Here is a 5,854-nt window from a genome sequence, read left to right on the forward strand (position 1 = left end):
ATATATATAAAAAAAGGTCTCTAATATTTCCACTTCTCTGCCAAGAACCAAAAAAGAAGTAATGCATTTGACTCCTGATCTTCCAGAATGTGCATTCTTAGAGAAAAATAAACTCTACTCACCTGGAGGGTAAGCTAGGCTTAAACTACAGAACCTCAGAGACATCAGGGTATCAAAGTACAGGCCTTTTCATCACTTTCTAAGTTAACTGGAGCCCAACACTAAATGGCCTGAAGACCCAAAGAAATACATACACCTCTTTCTGTTTAACACTCAATTTCCAGATAATAGCTAAATACATCATTGTACCCAATTAAATTAAAAGGAATATAGAATGCTTTATAGTACCCAATTCTTCCCCAAGTGCCACTTGTGATCACTGTACAAGTAAATTTGGTTCATTGTCTTCAAATGGCAATATTTAAAATAACTTTTATGCCTGAGGTGAACATCTTAAACAATAAAAAGATACACTATAAAAATGCTTTTAACCTCATTTCTTTCAGTTTTGCAGAGTGGAATGATATATTCTAAGGGACATGGACGAAATAATTCACACTATCGCAAACATACCCTAGTTCTTCGAGCCTGGAATTTAGATATAAAGCAGGAACAAGAATAGAGAGTCACTGCCATTCAGCCAACACTCATTTTCAATGCTAAATTGAAATTTTCTTGTATAAGTGGTTTGGTGGACTGTCATAATACCACAAGAAAAGGTGTATGGCTCTCCAGATTTTTGTGATTAATGGGATTTAATCAGGGGTATAGCTTTACTTCTAGATTCCATTATTTTCATATATCACTGAAAAAAACAAGAAAAACTTACATCAGGTTTGTATTGGTTCAAGAATGACAATCATTAATGCTGAATGCAAATTATTAATTAATTATATGCCACAAAAATTGTTTCATAATTGTTCTCAATGAGGAAGCTATTCCAAAGGTATTCATGGGAGACTTTGGGCCTCTAAGGAAGGTTTTAGGAGAATGTAGGATCAAGCTAATAAAAATGATGTGTAAAATAAATGTCAATGGCTAGCATCTGGTTTCCAAAGTTTTTAATCCTCTTTACATATTTATGAAGAAATGGGTGAAAAGCAGAGTTTCTCTACTTTGTGAGCTGAAAAGTAGATCTACAGAGACATAGAAGATTGTCTCTCCATGACTTAGTGACAAATGCAGGGGTAGAATTCGTGCCATTTATTTCTCAATTTGAACCTCTGTGGCTGGGCTGAGTAGTGTTGGAATAATTAAGGACTCTATAAGCACCTGGTTTATTTGAGTGACAATATTCACAGTAGAAGCATTTTGGATGCAATTTATAGACTCTAAATGTGCTATGAAGTGAAAAAAAAAGTGAAAGAGGTGAAAAGGATCATAACCTGAATTCAGCTGATCACAATGACACTGGCTTACATTATTTTTTTCTTTCCTCCTGGGTGCATCCCTGGGTGAACCCCTAGAAGAGCTCCGGCTAGTATACAATAGAGCAGTCTACTTGAAGAGCAATATGAGCTATAGGGATCAAAGCACACCTGTACTGTATTTGCTTCATTGAATTTAACACAATGCATAGACCATTATGGAGGACTTTCTATGTTCACAGCATAGTGCTAAATATGGAAGTGAATACAATGATCATGGAAGCATACTTGCTCCCACAGGAATATGAACTTCTGAGTAAGTTGAAAGTTTGGAATCCTCTTAAAAGGGCATTTCCTGATATTCATCCTACTCTGATTTTTTTTTGCCTTCAAGCAGAAATCATTCACTGAATGATTTCATCCAACCATCCATCCATCCATCCATCCATCCATCCATTTTTCTAAATCATTTCTGTGGCTCATACTATGTGCCATGGTCTAGACAATGTGCTAGGCATGTACAAATGAATAATTCACAAGAGCTATTCCAAAGGTGCTCAGTCTATTAAGGGGAGACATGACATAAAAGGTAACCATATCACAATGCATTAATTTTGAGAACACATTTTATATGATTTGCACATGTATATGACCAGAAAACATGCTATTCATATCTTGACTTTCATAAATTAACTAAATCATTGAATGTGTACTATTTTCTTCTCACAGGATTAAATAATTCAAAAAGATAGTTTTAAAAATATGTAATCTGATGATATTTCATTTAGAATAAGTCCAGATAAAATAGTTATGATTGACTCTCCATGAACCACAGATAATTTTGCTTCTAAACAGCATTATCTTTTTATTTATTCTTTCTAAGATAATAAAGGTGGAAATCTCTTGTTCAAAATATAGTTGGTACATATTTGGCCTATTAATATTATATTTATTTAGTAAAACCTACTTCTTAGTGTTTATAATATCCATAGAAGAGCTTTGCCATAGATATATCATTTCCCCAATCAATTAAATAAATTTGAAAAAGAGGAAATAATAGTGGAATAGACTTAGCATATTGTCGTTTTCTTTAAAACTAATTTTTTATACTTACTTTTGAAATATTTCAAAAATATGAGTAGAATAATTTATTGAATAAGATGAAGTAAAATCATCAAATTTTTATTTTTTCTCATATTATTCATTGCAGACTCACTTAATAAGATCTCTATCCTTGCACAATTTCTTCAGATGATCCCTTAACTTACCTGGTAAATTTCAGGTTTTAACACAGTTTTACATATATTAAGAAGTCCAATATAATCTGAGTAAAAAACTTAAACATCAACATTAAAGTAATCTCTCTTTTACACAGAGATCTTGTCCTGAATCAGGTTCAAAAGCTTAAGTGAAAAGATGAAATAACCTCTATCTAATCTTCCTGTTCCACCTCTTCCACAACTTGATCTGCTACTTCTGTTTACTCCAGGTTCAGTGTGGAAAGGAAAGAGAGTTGGAAAACTGAAAACGTTTTGCCTGACTGAATGTAATCTATGTTCTTGTAATCTATGCTGTGAGCTGGAATATGTGCCCTCTGTGGGACAGATAGCTGGACTCTGGCTCTTTGTTTATGCAGTGATTTGGTGGCTTTATTGGAGAAAGTCTGTGGGGACTTCCTGTTATACTATTACTGGAAAAGGCAATTCACACTCCTTAGATCCTGATTCGAGCAATACATTCAACACAGACCTGTCTTTTAGGTTCATTATGCTGCTTCAGATAAATTTCTTGGAGTGGAATGCTGGTTAAAACAGTGCATGTCCAGTGGCATGGGCTACTCCCTATTTACCAAATACCCTGGTCCCTGACAACCAATAAAGGGACATGAGAGATATTGTGGGTTTGGTTCCAGATCACAACAAAAAAGCACATATAGCAATAAAGCAAGTCACACACTTTTGTTTGTTTGTTTCCTAATGCATATAAATGTTATATTTAGCCCTAGATGTTTGGCTTGGTGGATAGAGCGTCAGCCTGTGGAATGAAGGGTCCCGGGTTCAGTTTTGGTTAAGGGCACATGCCTGCATTGCGGCTCGATCCCCAGTGGGGGGCATGCAGGAGGCAGCCAATCAATGATTCTCTCTCATCATTGATGTTTCTAGCTCTCTCTCCCTCTCCCTTCCTTTCTGAAATCAATTAAAATATATATTAAAAACATATTTACACCATACTATAGTCTATTAAGTCTGCAATAGCATTATGTCTGAAAAACAATGTACATGCCTTAATTAAAAATACTTATTGCTAAAAAAATGCTAACCTTTATCTGAGTCTTCAGTTAGTCATAATCTTTTTCCTAGAGGAAGAACCTGCCTTAAGGGTGGTTGAAGCTGAAGGTTGGTGTGGCTGTGGCAATTTCTTAAAACAATGAGGTTTGCTGCATTAATTGACTCTTCCTTTCATGAATAATTTCCTATTGCATGCAATATTATTTGATAGCATTTTTCCCACAGTAGAACTTCCTTCAAATTATGATCAATTTTCTCAAACCCTGCTGATGCTTTATCAACTAACTTTATGTAATATTCTAAAGACTTTGTTGTCAATTCAACATCACAGATTCTTCACCAGCAGTAGTTTCATTCTCAAGAAACCATTTTCTATGCTCATCCATAACAAGTAAATGTTCATTCCTTAAAGTTTTACCTTAAGATTGCAGCAATTCAGTCACATTTCCAGGCTCCATTTCTAATTCGAGTTCTCTTGCTATTTTCACCCCATCTTTAGTTACTTCCTCCACTGAAGTCTTGAGCCCCTCAAACTCATCCATGTGGGTTGGAATCAACTTCTCCCAAACTCCTGTTAATGTTGGTATTTTGACCTGTTCCTATGAATCACTAATGTTCATAATTGCATCTATAATAATGAATCCTTCCCAGAATGTTTTCTATTTACTTTGCCCAGATTCATTAAAGGAATCACTGTCTGTGGTAGCTATAGCCTTACAACATTTATTTCTTAAATAAAAAGACTTGAAAATTAAATTACTCTTTGATCCATGGACTACAAAATGCTGTGTTGTGTTAGGAGACATGAAACAACATTAATCTTGTTATACATGTTCATCACAGCTCTTGGGTGGCCAGGTACATTTTCAGTGAGAAATTGAAAGAAATCATTTTTTTTCCTGAGCAATAGGTTTCAACAGTGGGCTTAAAATATTCAGCCATTTATGCCGTAAGAGATATGCTGTCATCCAGGCTTTGTTGTTCTATTTATAGAGCACTGGCAGAGTAGATTTGGCATCATTATTAAGAGCCCTAGGATTTTCAGGATGGTAAGTAAGCTTTGGCTTAAACTTAAGGTAGTAACCAGCTTCATTAATCCCTAACAAGAGTCACATTGTACTTTGAAGCTTTTAAAAAAAATTGTTGACACTATTACAGACGTTCCCCATTTACCCCACTTTGCCCGCCTCCTCCCAGCCTCCCTGCCCCCCAGGCCTTCACCACATTGTTGTCTGTGTCCATGGGCTACGCATGCATGTTCTTTAGCTAATTTCTTCACCCTCTTTTATTCAGTACCCCCCCCGCCACCTCCCCTCTGTACTTTAAAGCTTTAAAGCCATGCATAGACTTCTTTCTAGCTATAAAAGTGCTAAATGTTATCTTCTTCTAATATAAGGCTGTTTCATTTACATTGCAAACTGTAGTTTAGTGCAGCCACCTTCATTATCTTAGCTAGATTTTCTGGATAACCTGTTGCGATTTCTATATCAGCACTTGCTGCTTCACTTTGCGCTTTTATGTTATGGAGACACCTTCTTTCCTTAAACCTTGTGTTCCAACCTCTGCTAGCTTCAAACTTTTCTCCTGTAGCTCCCTTATCTTTATCAGTCATTATAAAATCAAAGAGAGTTAGGAGCTTGCTCTGGATTAGGCTTTGGCTTAAGGGAATGTTGTGGCTGGTTTGATCTATCCAAACCACTAAAATAATTTCCACATCAGTAATAAGGCTATTTGATTTATCATTTGTGTGTTCACTGGAGTAGCACTTTTAATTTCCTTCAAGAACATTTCCTCTGCATTTACAATTTGGCTAACTGTTTGGAGCAAAAGGCCTAGATTTCAGACTACCTTGACTTTCAACACACCTTCCTCACTAAGCTTAATTATTTTCAGCTTTTGATTTAAAAAGAGGGATATGAAACTCTTTTTTTACTTGAACACTTAGAAGCCATTGCCGATATACCGGTATTAATTGACCTAATTTCAATATTGTTGTGTCCCAGAAAATAGGAAGGTCAGAGGAGAGGGAGAGATACACGGCAATTTCCAGTTGGTGGAGCAATGAGAACACACACATTTATCAATTAAGTTTGCCTTCTTATATGGGTGCAGTTTGTGGTGTCTCCCCAAATTACAATTGTAACATCATAGATCACTATCACAGATCACCATGACAAATGTAATAATAATGAAAAAAAT

At 35.5% G+C, this 5,854-nt stretch overlaps 1 pseudogene; it reads right to left on the reverse strand.

Moving 5' to 3' along the window:
- Positions 1–3,701: 3,701 nt before the first annotated feature.
- On the reverse strand, positions 3,702–5,607 carry LOC102249018 (annotated as a pseudogene).
- Positions 5,608–5,854: the final 247 nt, after the last annotated feature.

This window comes from Myotis brandtii, unplaced genomic scaffold (assembly GCF_000412655.1).
Source record: "Myotis brandtii unplaced genomic scaffold, ASM41265v1 scaffold198, whole genome shotgun sequence".
NCBI classification, from domain to species: Eukaryota; Metazoa; Chordata; class Mammalia; order Chiroptera; family Vespertilionidae; genus Myotis; species Myotis brandtii.